General features: G+C 43.3%; 1 long non-coding RNA gene across 1 annotated transcript; it reads right to left on the bottom strand.

Moving 5' to 3' along the window:
* Positions 1-365: 365 nt before the first annotated feature.
* LOC143104566 (uncharacterized) lies at positions 366-4,809 on the bottom strand. Its single transcript, XR_012983093.1, has 3 exons — positions 4,637-4,809; positions 4,487-4,538; positions 366-466 (listed from the first exon to the last, which is right to left on the bottom strand). It is a non-coding gene; the product is annotated as an uncharacterized LOC143104566 (long non-coding RNA).
* Between the last annotated feature and the right edge of the window lie 15,085 nt (positions 4,810-19,894).

Genomic DNA, 19,894 nt, shown 5'->3' with positions numbered 1-19,894 from the left:
CTTTCACAAGCTTCTTGTATGAATGAAACCTTTATTGCCCCGGAGGGAATTTCAAAGGGAGCCACATAGAACATTAAGCACAAACAACAATACATTACAATACAACTATACCAAACACATACAACAACAACATAGGATATAAAAACAGAAGTCTCCAATATAACGTCAATCAAACCCATAGACAATGTAACATTAAGGAGAATATATGACAGCACGGAAAATATAACTTTATCACACTTGTGCTGTTATATTCTGATCAGATATAAAACAAAAACACTCATATTAAGGCAGGCGTAGAACAGATTAACATGGTATGTGATATGATGTTATGTAATATGATGTAATAAATTAGACTGGCATAAATTAACTTGTCTGTTAACCATTTATATGTTTAGAGTAGCCTAATAAATCAGAAAACTCACCAGCTGTATGTAGACTTGATCGGGTGGTGTGGTATAAATTATTACTATGGTTTGTAGACATCACAATGAGAAAGAGTTTGAAACAGAAAAACATGTATTTATATAACATTAATGGTAATCAAGTAATACACTGAAGTTATTCTTAAATAACTTTGTTTTATAACATTTTAAAATAACAAGTTTAACTAATACTATTAACATACTGAAGCTATTCTACCAGAATTATTCTCTATGTGCACTCTGTATCCCAATGTCTCTCTGTGTCTCACTGTGGCCAGACGAAGCCTGTTTGAAAAAAGCATGCTTGGCCTTGAAGCTGCAGAGATAAAGATGGCATTAGAAGTGCACTCTAGGCTACTCAAAACAGCCAATGAGAGAGCAAGCAAGTGAACGTTATGTAACCCATTACGATGTGCGACCTTTGATCGCTATATAAACCCCTAAACTTTGTGTATACCTTTGAACTTGTGTTACGGTGAAAAGTTTGTACACCTGGCAACAACAATGCTGACTAGCAAAAGATAAAACCAAACAACAATCCTTTCATAATGCCACCTGTGGGTTCGAGGTTGCTAAGTGTTGTGTCAGCATCTAAGGAGGGGTATAAATATTGGTACAATTGACCGTTCGCAAAACCACGCCCATCGAACGCAGATGAGCCAATGGCAGTCCAGTAGCTCCGTGCAGGCAGACATGGCCCGTCAACTTCACCTTACGGCTCCATTGAAATGTATTGGGAGCCTTGATATTTGTCCGGTTTTATGGGATTTTATAGTGATATGAGTTAAAAGGACAGTCAAATGACATATGTGGGATTAACACAACTCCGATACACAGAAAAATGCCTTGCCTTGCCTCGTCCCAGATCTCCACTATTTTAAAGAAAAGGGTTACTCCTTTAACCTGACCCTAGCCAGATGAATTTCGTTCCGCTTAGCTCCGCCTAGCTTCACTCACATCCATCTGGGACCTCTTCCATTGAGAGTGATTTCTGCAACCGACTTTATGGTTCAGCCAATCAGGACGCAGGGCGGGAGTTTCATAGATGTGACGTAGTGGAGAACCGACCGTGAGACTGTTATCAGCGTCACGGGTTGGCTTCGATGTGAGTGGTTGAAGTAGCACGTCAATAGATGACGGACAGGTGGCTTATTCAATCATATGCAAGCATTTTTTGATTAGGCCCAGCCATCTGAAGCAACACTTCAATAGATTGGTCCCAGATGGATGAGTGGAGCTAGGCAGAGCGAAATTCATCTGGCTAGGGTCAGGTTATTACTCCTTAGCAAACCATAACAAAACAGTGCTCCACCACATCTGTGGATTAAGCCACACAGTCAACTCAATGTAAGTAAGATAAATAAGGATGTTAATTGTTTTCAGCATTGCCAGCATTGTATATAAAATGATTGTCACTTGGAGGAGACTTGTAGATAACTAATGTTAGCATAGTTAGCTAACCGCTGCTAATAACGTGCTAGCTTCGTCACGTCAGAGAAGCATGGGGCTGTGCCACTGATCTTTATAAATCAGTGGGCTGTGCACAGTAGTGTAACATTTATTCACCATATAATAATAAAGTTAAAGTGGCTCTGCAATGTAGGCTATGTTTCCGTTTTTTGGCAGCACCATGGCCCAGTGTCCTTGTAACATGCATGCAAGTCTATCTAGCACAGCTAATATTAATATCAGTGAATCACACTCGCCTCCCGTTTAAGTTCATCACCCAACAAAATTAGCTAGATATGAGTTTTTATACGCCTTCATGTCATACTGCAGTCGGACAATTTTAACGGATTGTAAATGATTGTAAATTAATTTAGGTCCGTGGCTCTCTAAAAGATCCTCTTGTGCTGTAACTTTTACAGAGTCTTATTATACGGCTCTTCACAATGCTAGTAGAACACGCTCCATTGACTTGAATGGGATTTCCCAAGTCAGTAAATTCATATAATTACCGCTGTCAATAGCAACGGGTTTTGTGCTTCTGATACGTCTTTCATATCACTACGCAAGGACTGGAACTTCATTGAAACGTGAAAGCAGACTAGGGCTGGGATAAACGATTATTTTTTAAACGATTAATCTAGCGATTATTTTTTCGATGCATCGATTAATCTAACGATTCATTTTTTCAGTCCGATTCGATTCGATTATCGATTATCTCCACATTAATTCACTAATAGCAACTTATACATGTTTATTTACATATCTGAATGAAAAAACATTAATTTTTTAACATTGCAATATACGTTTATTGCTTTTAAGATTACAAAATAAAAGACTATACAAGTGCAAAGTAATGCATTCTTAGTCAGAGGTAGCATTCAATAAAGTTCAGCAGTGTCTAATTGAGTGCCTGTCATTTTAAGACGTTCGTGGGGGAATCCTTGCAATTAACATTAACACAGTTAAAAGGCTGCTGATGTGTGGATGCAATTCATAAGTAGTAAATAACGATTAGTACTTCTCCTTTGGACAAGCACTTTTGAGTCTTGGAAAACACTTTTCCATTTACATCGGGATTTTGCAAACATTCAGAGTCAATAAAATAAGCCCTGCATGAATAACGAATACAAGCAGCTGTAAGTATGCTAAACTTGACATCCAAACAGTATTCTAACGTTAGCTTTGAGATACTGCTTGATTGCATACTGCAACTTAACTTAGTAGTCTCCTCAATGTACTATGTTGTGATAAGACCTTAGCAGAGTTTACTTTAACTTTAATGCAGCAGTTTTGATCAAATTTGCGCAGCATGGTCACGATGCTAAGCAGATTTAATAGCAATTTAGCCCACTGTGTTCTATGCAGTGCTTCTATGTGGCAACAACAATCCTTCAACAATCGTGAATATTTTGTTAAATGCACATGCAGAGGAGCAGCGGGCTTGTTACGAGAGAGAGCGGGCGGGGCGACGAAAGGCTGTGTGAGTAAAAAGTGCAGCTCAATGAAATTATTTTATCTTATCTTTCATTTAAACAGTAGGCCTACAACATAGAACATCAACATGTGGTGGCCGGTTTTGATTTCGTGGTGCCCAGCCACAGATTAGTCAACGTATGGAAAACACTGAAGGTCTAAGATTAAAAATATTTAGCAGCACACGTTATACCTGACGAATCGACGCTCATATTTTGCGTCGACGTATTTTTTGCGTCGATTTCATCGATTACGTCGGCGCATTGTCCCAGCCCTAAAGCAGAAGGTTGATCAGCTGTGTTCTAAAGAATGTTTGATTCAAGTTCAGCAGCGTGTTTAGTTGCGAACTATTTGTTTTTCAGCAAATGCCACAATGAACGGTAACAAATAGGCTAGGCTATGTAGGCTAAAGTCATATTGTGGGGAGTTTATTATTTCGTTTTGGCAAGTAGCCGTATAATAAGCGGGATAATGTATAGAACGCCAGTCATTATGGGAAAATAAGTCCCTTCAGGGCGAAAGAAACCGGTTTGCCCTGTCGGTACTTATTTTCCCAATAATGACCGGCGTTCTATACATTATCCCTTACTTAACAGCTACTGTACCATTGACAACTCTGTTCTAAGTTTGACGGGCTAGGGGGCGTGGCTTTTGCGAACGGTCAGTTGTCTGGAGTGCGATTGTACGATCCACTCAGGCTTTGTGCCATGGAAACATTAAACGAATTTTGCATGGAACTCTGCCGGACTTTTGCACCTTCTTTTTGGGGATACGTTTTTGACTTCAGCACATATAATGGAGTATTTTTGTTACGTTGTGGGCAAGATGTTTGGACTTAATTTCTGGCCCAAGTCTGAATATCTGACACGACAATGGAAAAGATATTGTCCATTCAGGTGCCCCTGCAGGTTCTCTGCCGAAGAGTAGTCAGATGTAGTTGCAGATTTCAATTTCTTTTTACTTGTTTAACCTTGTTTCTTTTATTTGAGATCTCAGCAAGACACCTTCCAGATGAAAGCGAAAAAAGTAAATTGCATCTTGGTGTATTTACAGAGTTGTTTATTTTAGCCGACACTGTGCAAGATAAATTTGCAACCTTCAACTACATCTTCATTTCAACTTCATTTTCTACTCAGCTTTACCATGCAATCAGTTGAGTTCATAAGTAGACCCTCAGGAGCTATGAAAACTAAACTGAAAAAAGAAAATCAGACAAAATTATTCAATGTGCTCCAGTTTAAGAATATTCAACAATATTCTTTTCATTCAACAATTCATTTAAGAATACTCACTCTTATGGTTTGTAGTCCAATCCCTGCATCTCTTGTTCTGCTCACATGTAACTGCCCTCCAAATGATGCAACTGATTTATGACAGATGAGAAGCCTGTAGTTTTTACAGTAACCACTGGCAATGTCCGTGATCTAAAGGTTTTATTTGAGAGATTTACAGTAACCACTGGCAATGTCCGTGATCTAAAGGTTTCAATTTTGAGAGATGTAATTGACTAAAGCAAACTCTCCATGTGTGCTTATTGCCAGGTGATATTTGTACAGTCAACAGGCATATCCTGGGTTATTCTCAGAGTAAATAATAGTGACACTGTCAGATGTCTGCTGACTGCTGTTCCCCATAACCATTAAATGTATCAGGTATAATTATGTTGGACAATAAAATGTTGCTTTGCAAGCTGTTATCAGTGAGGATGATTTGGTAGACATGATCCGGGTAATGTTGCACGGTGCACCGAGACTACACAAGTATCGCAATACCCTGAAATTAAAAATTGTCACAATACCTAATTTTATTAGTATCATACTTTTAACCCGTTTAATCCCAAATTTTTCCCAGACTTGAATATATCAAAATGTGTCTTGAGTAACCCTTTGAAGTAATCAGTTACTATTTTTTCAAATTTTCCTGAAAAAGTGGGTGAAAAGGAGTCTTTTATGCTTGGTCACTATTGTGACCGTTGGGAAAAAACATAGTCCGATTTTAGTGATTTTCACACATTTCATTGTGCAATCATCTAATTTTCAATACATTTTAGTCAGAGATGATAAGGGGACATTGTCCCAGGTATGTTCTTTACTTTTAATTTTGTATCACAATACAATACTCAACATTGCCTCTGCAATTCTCTATTATATTATAAGTGTGCCGATTATAGGCATTATATCACACTATTATGTATATAGTGTAAACAACACCACCCTACAATACAACAGCAACCACAAATGTTACAAAAAGTGATGTTAGTTGTCTGTGTTTGTTTGTTTATTATTGTATTATTTAATTTTATAATTCATTATTTAATTAATTAATTAATTACACAACAGATTGTCCTGCAAGTCTACTGCCATACTTCCAATGACATTAATTGCCTTTCCATTGGACCAGCAATTGGTCTCCTTTGGTCAGTGGTATTGTTAAGGTCACTAAATGAAGTGAACCTATGTTACCTGGTCCCTATGCTCTAAAGGCCTTTTATTCATAAGGCCCTATGTTCCCAGTGTATGTATCCTGGAACCTATGCTCACTCGGGTACCTATTATGTGCTTTATAAAGCTGGAGGACCCTGTAAACATACAATGCTTGACCTGGGGAACACAGGGCACCTATCCATGATCCCATCACATATAAACCTGAGGAGCATAGGAGCCTGCTCTGACCTCAGTTATTGGCCTAATCTAGTGTCAGAGGGGTGTGATGTCCACTATATTGCTAAATTTGATTAATTTTACCACTGGATTAAGTAAGGTTCTAAATGCATATACAACAGCATTACCATATGAGCCTGTCTGGCATCAAACACACAAGTGGAGAGGTTTGTTTGGTGAGTGCTGTTAAACATATTTTTATCACAGCATGCAACTAAGTAAATTGCCATCTTCATAAGGCCCTATATTCCCAGTGTGTATCCTGGGACCTATGCTCATTTGGGTACCTATTATGTGCTTTATAAAGTAATACAGCGGCTAAGCACTGGAATTGTTCAGTTTTTGCAGAAAACATGAAACTTGGCACAGTTATACTACTACCCCTAGTGATCAAAAATTTAAATGGACCCCAACACGTAGCGCCCCCTAGTGGCTGCCATTTTGAATTCAAATATGGCTACCATTCTTAATAGAATTGTTGGTACAACTTCAAAATTAAACAAGATAAAAAGTATTTTAAGTTCTAACACTCAATTGTTAGGGTCAAGGAAGCTATTGACAGAAAAGTATCAAACTTGATGTTGGCCATTTTGAAATCCAATATGGAGGATACCAAATGTGAAAATATAGACCATCTCTATTGTTATTCATGATAGAAATATCATTCAAAAACAATTTAAAAGTTTGAACAGTCATTTTATCACATGACAACCTCAATAATATACAAGGCATCAATTGTTGCTCAACAATTCTAAAACAATTCAAAAAGGTAGAATACAATAAGTGCATCAGTGAGTGCTGTTTTTATACAGTCAAGTCAGGTGGTAAGTGCTAGAATAAGCTAGTTGTAAGTAGTGCTACGAGAGAAGATATTCTCTGAAGAGCTGGGTCTTCAGGAGTTTTTTGAAGATGGAGAGGGATGTCCCTGCTCTAGTAGGAACTGGTAGTGCGTTCTACCAAAGAGGAACAACAGATGGAAAAAGTTTGGATTGACCTGAGCGTACCGGTGGCAGAGCTAGACGATGTTTGTCCGAAGAGCGCAACGGTCGGGGGGGGTAGCATATAATGCCTGTATGAGGGCATTCGAGTAGGTGGGAGCAGTAGGTTTAGCTGGGAGGACCAGCAGTTTGTTTTTTGAGAGGTTTAGCTGGAGGTGGTGTGCCTTCATCCATGAAGATATGTCTGAGAGGCAATCCGAGGTCCGTGTCGAGACCAAGGGGTCATCAGGTGGAAAGAACAGATAAAGCTATGTGTCATCTGCATAGCAGTGGTATGAGAAGCTGTGCGAATGTATAATCTGTCCCAAAGAAGTGGTGTGGATAGCAAAGAGAAGAGGACCCAGTACTGAGCCCTGGGGGACCCCTGTGGTGGGATGGTGAGGTGCGGACAGATGTCCAAGCCATGATACATTAAATGAGCATCCTGTGAGGTAGGATTCAAACTGATATGGACTGGATAATATGTTAGGAACAAAAGGATGCCACTTCGTTATTTGGGAATGAAAATGATCAATCAATCAATCCACAGAGGACTGAATTCAAAGACCCCCCGAAAATCTAAGTGGAAAAAATGACACGGCAAGCTAGTCCATTTTGCTTGAATTTCAGCGCAGCAACTCATGATGGTACTCAGTAGTTCGTATGGCCCCGACATGCTTGATGGCATCGGGGCATGCTCCTAATGAAATGGCGGATGGTGTCCTGGGGAATCTGCTCCCAGATGTTGACATGGCCATCACTGAGCTCCTTGACAGTCGGTGGTGCAACCTGGCGATGTTGGATGGACCAAAATATAATGTCCCAGAGGTGTTCAATCGGATTTAAGTCAGGGGAGTGTGGGGGGGACAGTCAATGGTATCAATGCCTTCATCCTCCAGGAACTGCCTGCACATTCTCGCTACATGTGTCCAGCCATTGTTGTGCACCAGGAGGAACCCAGGGTCCACTGCACCAATACAGGGTCAGACAATGGGTCTGAAGTTTTCATCCTGATGCCTAAGAGCAGTGAGGGTGCAGTTGTCTTGCCCGTAGAGGTGTGTGCGTCCTTCCAAGGATATCCCTCCCCAGACCATCACTGGCCCACCACCAAACCAGTCATGCTGAATGATGTTGCAGGCAGCATTACATTCTCCAAGACATCTTTAAACGTCACATGCGCTCAGGGTGAACCTGGTCTCATTTGTGAAAAGCACAGGGTGTCAATGGCGAACCTGCCAATTTTGTAATCTATGGCAGATGCCAATTGAGCTGCACAGTGCTGGGCAGTGAGCATAGGTCCTTCCAGAGGCCATCGGGCCCTCAGGCCACCTTCATGAAGTCTGACAGTGTGGTCAGAGACATTCACACCAGCGGCCTGGAGGAGGTCATTTTGTAGGGCTCTGGCAGGGCTCCTACTGTTTGTTGTTGCACAAGGGAGCAGATACTAGTCCTGCTGCTGGGTTAAGGACCCTCTACCATCCTGCCCAGCTCTCCTTGAGCAACTGTCTCCTGGAATCTCCTACATGCTCTTGAGACTGCGCTGGGAGACACAGCAATCCTTCTGGCAATGGAACGTATTGGTGTGCCATTCTGGAGGAGTTGGACTACCTGTGCAACGTTTGTAGGCTCCAGGTACTGGCTTATGCTACCAGTAGTGACACTGACCCTAGCCAAATGTGAAACTAATGAAAAATCAGTCAAGGAGGATAAAGATGGAAAATGTATCATTTGCCACCACCTCTAAAATTCCTGTTTTTACAGACCTATCTCCCTTCTTCCTTTCTTGTCAAAGTTTTTGGAGAAAATGGTCTTCAAGCAAGTCTTGGACTTACTATATCAGAACAACCTGCTAGACCCTATGCAGTCTGTTTTCAAGAGTCATTCTACTGAAACTGCTTTTCTGTCTGTGACCGAACCAATAGCTAAGTCCTTATCTAAGTTGCTAAGTCATTAGTATTCATTCTACTAGACTTATCTGCAGCCTTCGATACTGTTAACCATGACATTCTCCTTTCTACACTATCTGAACTGGAATGTCTAGGAAAGCCCTTGACTGGTTTAAATCCTACCTTAAAGGGCACATGACCTCACCACAGGTGTGCATCAGGGATCAGTATTAGGGCCCCTACTTTTCTCTATTTACACACTTCCTTGGGTGAGACCCATGAATTTGATTATCACTGCTATGCGGACGATACTCAACTTTACCTGTCTTGAGCTTTTAGTGTTTCCACCAGACTTGGCGCTGAACGCACTAGCAAGTGTCCTAAAAGTGCTGGTTCACTGACTAGCATGAGCCCTAATGTGTCAGGAGGGAGCTAAACTCATAAGGTATTACATATTTAAATTAGCTTAATTGACAGGCATAATCATTTTATGGGATGCAAAATATTAAACTACAATAAAACAAAATAGACCTTTTCAAACAATCACTATAAGCCTTAAAAGAAACGTTAGCATATGCTAATTGGCCCCACCCACCTCAATTGAATTAGGCTAACAGTAGGATGCGTTAGACTGGGTTATGTACTAATTTATCCAACTATGACTAAGTGTATGTACTAATTTATCTAACTCTAGGATAGAAGACAAAATAGCTAATTTCCCAAAAGGCAGCATATGTTTCTTTAAGAGACTTGACAGACGCTAGCATCCAAGGGTTTTAGCCTCCTTGCTAGCATGCCAGCCTCTAGGGGACAAATTAGAAGGATTGAGCCCAGGCAAGTGCAGGGTTTAGTCACAGTCAAAACTTCACACATAGCCCAAACGCACCCCAGTTTTTGACTGTCAGAATGTATGGCTACTTCCTTAAAATCTAACATGTCTGCCATTTTAATTATGCATGATTGTCTCATTATGTATTTCATAATGCTGAAAGATGGCTGTAAACATGTCATATTATGTGTTAAAAGCAGCATAGCATTATAAATGTAGAAAAAAAGGGCATATTTTAGTGGCCATATTTGAAGTCAAGATAGGGGCCACTAGGGGGCACTATGTGTTGGGGTCCATTTCAATTTTTGATCACTAGGGGTAGTACTATACCTGTACCAAGTTTCGTGCTTTCTGCAAAAACTGAACGATTCAGGTAAAAATCTGGCCTTAGACGCTGTACTAAAGCTGGAGGACCCTGGAAACACACAATGCTTGACCTGGGGAACACAGGACATCTGTCCATGATACCATCACATATAAACCTGAGGAGCATAGGAGCCTGCTCTGACCTCAGTTATTGACCTAATCTAGTGTCAGAGGGGTGTGATGTCCACTATATTTGTCAGGGTGGTCAGAGGGATCAAATGCAGATTACCGAATATCTTGCAGTCTTGGTTTATTGGTGTGAAAAATAGCCAATACTCCACAAACTTGGTCATCAAACAAAAACAGGCTCTTGAAAACAAAAGACCTCTCAGGCGGGGTAGTTTCAAAACTAAACAGAGCACAAAAAACTGAAGTCAGCCGAGCTCACGTGCTGGGTACAGGTAGTCTTAGGCAGGTCTCACAAACACAGACACGACGATCAGACAAAGAACAATGAACAACACGGGGTTTAAATACTCAACAAACGAACGGAGATAAAATGCAGGTGGGAAGGTAATTGGGAGATAATAGGCAAGACAGGAAACAGACCAAATAAGGACAAGGGTGTGGCAACAGGAAAAAACTGAAATGTGAAACAAAACATAGATCAACACCAGAGGGAGCCAAAAACAACCAGTCCTATAGGCTCCCTGACAGTACCCCCCCCTTAACGACGCCTCCCGGCGTCGATCTCCGGGGCCCCGGAACGCTGTCGAAAGTCCCTGATTAGAGAAGGATCCAGGATGTCCCGGGCCGGAACCCAAGACCTTTCCTCGGGGCCGTAGCCCTCCCAGTCCACCAGGTACTGGAGGCCACGACCCCGACGACGAACTTGAAGCAAACGGCGTACAGAAAACGCCTCAGATCCATCGACCAGACGGGGGGGTGGTGGGGGTTTGGGTGTGGGGCACATGGGTCTGCAAACAAAGGGCTTGATGCGGGACACATGGAAGGTGGGATGGATGCGGCGGAGGGGGGGAGGGAGTTTCAGATGAACCGCCGAGGGGCTGAGGACCTTGCTGATGGGGTACGGACCAATGAAGCGGGGATTTAACTTGGGCGAGACCACCTTCAGGGGGAGATCACGGGTTGACAGCCAGACCCGCTGTCCTTGGACATAGTGTGGAGCCTTGGAGCGATGGCGATCCGCCTGTACCTTGACCCTCGCCTGGACCCGAAGCAGAGTTGCCCTGGTGCGCTTCCACGTCCGTCGGCATCGTCGGATGAAGGCCTGCGCCGACGGAACCCCAACATCCTCCTCCTGAGCTGGGAACACTGGAGGCTGGTAGCCGAGGCAACACTGGAATGGGGACAGGCCTGTGGAAGACGCCGGCAAGGAGTTAATGGAATACTCCACCCAAGGAAGTTGAAGACTCCAGGACATTGGATCTTGGGAAACCAGGCAGCGCAGAACGGTCTCCGCCTGCTGATTGCCACGCTCCGTCTGACCATTAGTCTGCGGGTGGAAACCTGAGGACAGACAGACTTTGGCACCCAACAGTTTACAGAAGGCGCGCCAAAAATTAGAGGTAAATTGAGGGCCCCTATCGGAAACCACGTTAACTGGGAGACCATGTAACCGGAATACATGTTGAATAACAAGCTCGGCAGTCTCTTTGGCAGATGGAAGTTTGGGTAGAGGCACGAGGTGGACAGATTTAGAAAAACGATCAACAATAGTGAGAATGGTGGTGTTACCATGGGATGTGGGCAGGCCAGTGACAAAGTCTAGGGCTATGTGGGACCAGGGTCTCTTGGGGACCAGGAGGGGTTGCAGAAGGCCAGCAGGTGGTTGGTTAGATGGTTTGTTCTGGGCACATGTAGGACAGGCATCCACAAAGCGCTTTACATCTCTCTCCATAGCAGGCCACCAGAAGCGCTGTCTTATAAACGCCATATTGCGCCTCACGCCAGGGTGGCAGGTTAGTTTAGTGGTGTGAGCCCACTGCAAGACCTGGGGACGGACAGATTGAGGCACAAAAAGTCGGTTAGGAGGACAGGCAGAAGGAGTGGACTCACCAGACTGGGCAGTGCGGACGGTGGACTCTATGTCCCATGTGACGGCCCCCACAAAACACTGAAGAGGCAGGATGGTACTGGGAGCGGGCACAGAACCAGAATCTGGGAACTGGCGGGAGAGTGCGTCAGGTTTGCCATTCCTAGAGCCTGGACGGAAAGACAGAGAGAAGTTGAACCTGGAGAAGAACAGAGACCAACGGGCTTGACGAGGATTTAAGCGTTTGGCTGAACGCAAGTATTCCAGGTTTTTGTGGTCTGTCCACACTAAAAATGGCTTCTCAGTGCCCTCCAACAGATGGCGCCACTCCTCGAGTGCGAGCTTGACGGCCAGCAGCTCTCTGTCTCCTACGTCATAGTTGCGCTCGGTTGGGGTGAGTCGATGGGAGTAAAACGCGCAGGGATGGATCTTCTGACAGCTGGGACAGAACCGCCCCCACATTTGAGGCATCTACCTCAACAATGAGCGATTTGGGTCTGGACGGCACAAAATAGGGGCAGTAGTAAAAAGCTTCTTAAGCTGCACAAAAGCCTCTTCGGCGGCAGGGGTCTAGGAAAAAGGTACCTTGGAAGAAGTCAAGGACGTGAGGGGCGCGGCCACTGTGCCATAATTTCTTATAAAACGTCTATAAAAGTTAGCAAATCCCAGAAACGCCTGGAGCTCCCGTCTAGTGGTTGGCTGAGGCCAGTTAGTAACAGCCTTGACCTTGGGACTATCCATCTTAATTCCCCCAGATGTTATTACGAAGCCCAGGAAGGAAATTGTCTCTTTGTGGAATTCACATTTCTCTGCTTTGACGAAGAGTTGATTCTCGAGCAAGCGTTGTAGGACACAGCGGACATGTTGAACATGCTGGGAGACAGATTGAGAAAAAAATCAAAATGTCATCCAGATAAACAAACACAAATTTTCCCAACAGGTCCCGGAGGACATCATTTATAAGACACTGGAAAACGGCTGGGCAATTAGTTAGACCGAAAGGCATGACCAGGTATTCATAGTGGCCAGATGGCGTGTTGAATGCAGTTTTCCACTCATCCCCTTCCCTTAGTCGGACCAAATGGTAGGCACTACGGAGGTCGAGTTTTGAAAAAATCTTGGCCCCCTGTAGTTGCTCAAAAGCCGACGACATCAAGGGGAGCGGGTAGCGGTTCTTGATGGTGATGTCATTCAGACCCCTGTAATCTATGCAGGGGCGCAAGGAGCCGTCTTTCTTCCCCACAAAGAAAAAACCCGCCCCGGCAGGAGAGGAGGAGGGTCGAATGATTCCTGTGGCTAGAGAGTCCCCAATATATTCATTCATGGCCTTAGTTTCAGGAATGGATAATTGGTAGAGACGACCCCTAGGGGGCGACGTACCTGGCAGAAGATCAATGGCCATATCATACGGGCGGTGAGGTGGCAATGAGGTAGCTCGGGCCTTGCTGAAAACAGCCTTGAGATCCAGATACTCCGGGGGTACCCCAGACAGGTCGTCCACGAGAGGAGCTGCACTAGAAGGACCTGAAGACAGAGGAATGAGGGCATTACGCAGACAATTAGACATACAGGAAGAGCTCCAACCCATTATGTTGCCCCTAGCCCAATCTATGTGTGGGTTATGTCTGACCAGCCATGGATGGCCCAGGACCACAGGTGCATGTGGCGACTCTAGCAGGTGAAAGGACAACACCTCCTGGTGGTTTCCAGAAATGAGCAGACCCAAGGGTGGGGAGACGTGGGACACCAGGGCCAATTTCGCCCCCGTCAAGGCCTTTGCCTCAAGAGGCTGTTGGAGCTTGATGGGCGAGAGACAGAGTTCAGCAGCCAGACGAGCATCCAGGAAATTCCCATCAGCGCCAGAATCAATGAGAACGGACACAGGGTGGCGACGACTCCCGGCAGTGAGGGTGGCTGAGATGAGGAACCGGGTAGTAGAGGGAGGTAGAAGAGGGGTAGCGCTCACCAGTAACTCCCCCTTCACAGGTGAGCGTTGCCTTTTACCGGGCAATGGGCAACAAAATGACCGGGTTGGCCACAATACAGGCAAGAATGGGAGTCCATCCTCCTCTTCCTCTCAGCCGGAGACAAACGGGCTCGATCCACTTGCATGGGTTCGGGGGATTCACTGGAGGCAGCAGGAGGTGGTGAGACACTATGGGTTGATGCAGCAGGTGACCTCCATACTCGGTTATAATCTCGCTCGCTATAACGCTGCTTAAACCGCTTTTCAATGCGGATCGCTAGGTCCACCAGACCATCAAAGTCCTGAGGCAACTCACGGGTAAGCAGTTCATCCTTGATGGATTCAGAGAGACCATTGAGGAAGACATCAAACTGGGCATCGATATTCCAGCCACTGGTGGTCGCTAGAGTGCAAAAATCGATGGCAAAATCTGACACGGACCTCTTCCCCTGTCTGGACTGGAGTATCTCCCTGGCGGCCTCCCGACCCTGGAGAGATCTGTCGAAGACCTTGATCATCTCCGCGGTGAAGTCATCAAAGGAGCGGCAGGCTGGAGCATCTGCGTTCCATATGGCCGTTCCCCACTCACGGGCCCGGCCCGTCAGGCGAGTAATGACATAGGCAATCTGGGACCGGTCGGTTGGGAAGGTTGCTGGTTGAAGCTGGAACACCAGGGAGCACTGGGATAGAAAAGACCTGCAGGTTCCAGGATCCCCACTGTAGGATTCAGGGGGAGGCAGACGAGGCTCAGGGTTAGGATTCTGCTGCGTGGGAAAAGAGGCTGAGCCAGTCACTCGGGACTGAGGCGGCGGCTTGGACACCGTGAGCTGGAGGTGTTGCAGCTGGGCAGCCAGATCGGTGAGGTTGGATGCAACGGAATCCAAGGACCTCTGCACAGAATCGAACTGGTTCTCATGTTTCCCAATCATCACTCCCTGTCTCTCCAGAACAGACTTGAGCTGTGTGAAATCTGCTGATTCCATCCTGGTCTGATCGTACTGTCAGGGTGGTCAGAGGGATCAAATGCAGATTACCGAATATCTTGCAGTCTTGGTTTATTGGTGTGAAAAATAGCCAATACTCCACAAACTTGGTCATCAAACAAAAACAGGCTCTTGAAAACAAAAGACCTCTCAGGCGGGGTAGTTTCAAAACTAAACAGAGCACAAAAAACTGAAGTCAGCCGAGCTCACGTGCTGGGTACAGGTAGTCTTAGGCAGGTCTCACAAACACAGACACGACGATCAGACAAAGAACAATGAACAACACGGGGTTTAAATACTCAACAAACGAACGGAGATAAAATGCAGGTGGGAAGGTAATTGGGAGATAATAGGCAAGACAGGAAACAGACCAAATAAGGACAAGGGTGTGGCAACAGGAAAAAACTGAAATGTGAAACAAAACATAGATCAACACCAGAGGGAGCCAAAAACAACCAGTCCTATAGGCTCCCTGACAATATTGCTAAATTTGATTAATTTTACCACTGAATTAAGTAAGGTTCTAAATGCATAATAGGAAGCATTCTGTAATTTTGACATATAATAGTGTGAGAGCAGATTCTTGAGACACTTGATCTTTATTTTTGATCACATGAAGCTTTGCTTATGGTTCGTCTGACTGGTCCCTATGGCAGAGACCCTACATAAGTGGAGGGGTATTGTTGGGAAAAGGGGTGGGGAATAATTTCTCTGGTAAGGTTGTTCATATCTACTGCAAGCCTCTGCATAAATTCAGCCAATATGCCTTCAACAGGCTGACTGGCAAGTTGATTATACCCCCCACCACCTTGTTTATATGTGACATTATGTAATATAATAGTCAATAAGTATGATGATTTACTGTTTTTGAGGTGTGATTGTAAAATCTGGGCAGTCAGTTAGATATGATATGTGCAGGAAGTGACTGCAAGTGAAATTAAAATAAAGAACAGCATAGAAAATCAGCTATTACAATAATTATGTATAATAGTGTGGTATAATGGATTTTCTATGTAATAATTGGCACACTTAGAATATAATAGAGAATTTTAGAGGCCATGTTGAGAAATGCCATGTGATACAAATTTAAAAGTAAAGAACAGACCTGGGACAATGTCCCCATATCATCTTTGAATGGGATTTAGTGGAAATTAGAAGATTGTACAATGAAATGTGCGAAAATCCCTAAAATCGGACTATGTTGTTTCCCAACGGTCACAATTGTCACCGTCATCATGTTCACTCATGCTATGAGAACGCTGAACAAAGTTCATATATTTCAATTGCATCCCTCCATACTAGACACCTTAAAGATGATGTGTGCCAAAAATCTTTGTCCTATGTTTACATAAACATACTTTTCTAAGCTTTAGTTTGGGAGCTTTTGGGTGGACATTTTCTGGTCAGGGTGCAACCAAAACATAAGCAGCTCTGGCCATGTGAGAAATTACACTACACATTTGGCACTGCACATATTTAACTGAGACCCTTTCAGGTTTCTATTTTTGGGAGAAATGTATTGATAATTCATCCAGCAACAGTTTTAAAGGCACAAGAGCCAGATTTTTTTGTACGGTCACTATAGTGACCGTTGGGATTAAACGGGTTAAGAATGACTGTGTTCTTTTGAAGTAACGTGTGCGTGCAAGACATGCTCCCCTAGCCCGTGACAGTGGTGCGCAGGTTTGGAATTTCACCATTCTGGGGGCAAGGCCACTTGGCCTTCAGTTAGGCATATTTGGTGGGGGGCACAAAGGCCACATGTCAGGGCACCAAGGCCAAAGTTAACTATACAGTAGTAGCATAAAAAATGATCAAAGTTGTATTTAGCCGATATAAAAATGATCAAAGTTGTATTTACTGCAGTAGACCTGCATCACTGCATGAAACATTACAAAAACATGAAACATGACATATTACATAGAACTGTAAATCATCTGATCATCTAATAATTACAGATATCTAGGCTATATATAACATTTATTTTATATTTGGCCTGCTATGAAATCATGTATTGAACAATTTAAGCACAGCTCAGCTTTAAGAAACTCAATTAGCCTAGATGCATGCTTAGCATTTTGTGATCATTAAGGCTACTTTCACAAACTCTTAGTCAGCTGTCCTCTGATTTACCAATATCTAGGCGAACATTTATTTTGTATTTGGCCTGTTATGAAATCATGTGGAGCAATTTAAACACATTGTAAAACTTAAAGCCCAAATTTGGATGTCCATGCATGTCGAAATGTACTGCAAATTCAAAACTGGATTACTCTGGAACGACTAACTATACAGGGGACTGCTTTACACCTTTGTGTTCGGTAAGGTCTGCTGTTTATTCTGATATATGGTTTGTCGTGTGTTAAAGAAGGGTTCGTGAAGTATAAGAGATGAATGGGTAGGGAGATCATGGACGCAAAACCTGCAGTAGAATGTATGATTAAATTGAATTATATTATTTACTTTTCTCGCGAACCGTTCAACACAGCAATTATCGGCTAACATCATTTAAAAGCTGAGAAAAAGCACTTTCATGTGATACTTGTGATGTCTGTGTGATGATGAGTAGGCTACTTCGCAAGTAGTTCAACTGAGAAGAATGGGTGAATTTGGACACACTTTCTTTCTTGCGCTGTCACTTTCTCCACTGCATAAAAGACTAAATAAATTTTCGCTGTGAATGCTACGATTATTTTGACAGACCACAGGCTAAATAAAAATCGCTATTAGTAGGACGCAAGGCAGAATATTGAAAGAATAAAACCTTTTCCAAGTTTCCCACTTGTTCAGCTTGTCCACTAGCCTAGAAATCTAGACGCACCCTAGCGGCGGCAAATTAATTTGCTCAGCTTGTACGTCTAGTATCGAACCATAGGAATTTCTATTGGCTTAACACCGTGGATGACGGCCAATCACAGCGCTCTATTTCGTTAGAGAGTCTTAAGGCGGGCTTAACAGGATAGCGACATCCTGCGACGGTGAACAACAAGTAAGGTGGCTATGGCAAACGAAGAGCGGTTGTTTGAATCGGCGTTGGCGTCAACTTTGGAGGAGTTGGACTTGTGCTTTTCTTTGAAAGTAGATCAACACAGGAAACTGCAGGAAAACTACAAAACTCTCATCACCACCCTGATGGGCACAGAAAAACGCTTTGTCATCTCTGGGCCTCTCCCTACCTACAGAAAAGGTGCTGAGAGATGGTCCAGACTGTTCGATCTCCACACCTGGCTCAAACGCTACTGCGCTTCCCTAAGCATCCCCTATGTCAACAACTGGGGCTTGTTCTGGGAGAGGCCCAGTATGCTGAAGCGTGATGGTCTCCACCCAAACCAACATGGAGCCAGGCTACTCTCTGACAACATAGCGTCCACACTGAGGCATTGACATACTGTAGAAAATATTGCAGATTCACGCCCCCCAGGTATTGATTCGAATGGCATTATACATGTGGATGGGTCTGAGAATGTTTTCTGCAGGGTAACATACAATACTACTACCATAGATCAAGCTGCTTCATGCAATAGCATGACTTATGCTTATAGTTCTATTCCAACGTTGATTTCTACCAAACGTATAGTAAAAAGAAAAGACAAATTTAAAACTAGAAACCTAACAAATATTCTTTCCATACCTCAGCATATTCCTCAAAAGCCAGAGGCATTTTCAGCTAACATGGGTTTACTGAATATAGGTGCACTTACTACCAAAACCTTTGCAATCAATGATTTTATTAGTGAAAAACAATTGGATTTTCTGTTTCTTGTTGAAACCTGGCTGACTTCAGACAGCGAAGCTGTTCTTGTTGAAACTTGTCCCCCAAATTATAATTTCTTCCACTCAATTAGACAAGGCAAACGAGGTGGTGGAATTGCCTCCATTCTCTCAAACAAATATAGTTGCACTAGAGTCAACTTTGGTGAATTCGCTTCCTTTGAGTACATTGCCCTCACTCTGAAGGCTGACCCAGCTGTACTTCTATTAACCTTATACCGCCCTCCTAAACTATGGGCTGGCTTTCTCGACCAGTTTTCTGAACTTATGTCGCTCATCATCACTAGCTATGATCGGATAATTGTAAATGGCGACTTTAATATTCATGTCAATAAGACAACTGATGCTAAAGCCAGTAAGTTCCTTAATGTGTTGGACAGTTTAGAGCTAAAGCAGCATGTTACAGGACCCACCCACAACCTTGGCAACACCCTCGATCTAGTCATTTCTAGAGGGATAGAAGTCACAGACTTATCAGTAAATGATATAAATATGTCTGATCATTATTGTGTATCTTTTAATATAGTACTACATACTTCAAAAATTCATCCCGAAATTGCAATCAAATCGCGACTCTTGGACATTAGAGCAGAACAGCAGTTCATAGCTCTTATAGACTCCATAAATTTAGATATTTTACATCATCCCATTGATCAAATGGTAGAGGCTCTCAATCATGAATTAGGCGCTATGCTTGATAGAGTGGCACCCTTAAAGACTAAAAAAAGGCCCTGTAGCAAACTGACACCTTGGATGAACGAAAATATCCATGATCTAAAAAGATCATGTAGAAAAGCTGAGAGAACATGGAGAAAAACTAAGTTACAGGTTCACCGTGCCATTCTAAAAGAAAAAATAGCAAATTATAATAGAGCTATTCGGAATGAGAGAAGGAACCACTTCTCTAAGGTAATTGCTGAAAACAGTGGAAACTCTAGGGTGTTGTTCTCTACCATTGATAGGCTATTGCATCAAACACCTTTTGATACACTCAGTCAGGCATCCTCTCTAAGATGCGAAGAATTTGCAGACTTCTTCAAAAACAAAGTAATTTCTATAAGGGAGGCTATTGGTAACACAAGTAATATGTTTGATAGTACACCCAAAAACAGCCCC

Source organism: Alosa pseudoharengus, unplaced genomic scaffold (assembly GCF_046254945.1).
Source record: "Alosa pseudoharengus isolate Yale_2024_CS ecotype anadromous, Long Island Sound unplaced genomic scaffold, YU_APseudo_1.1 YU_APseudo_1.1_scf_5, whole genome shotgun sequence".
Classification (NCBI taxonomy): Eukaryota; Metazoa; Chordata; class Actinopteri; order Clupeiformes; family Clupeidae; genus Alosa; species Alosa pseudoharengus.
This window is presented reverse-complemented; position numbering and strand designations above follow the sequence as displayed.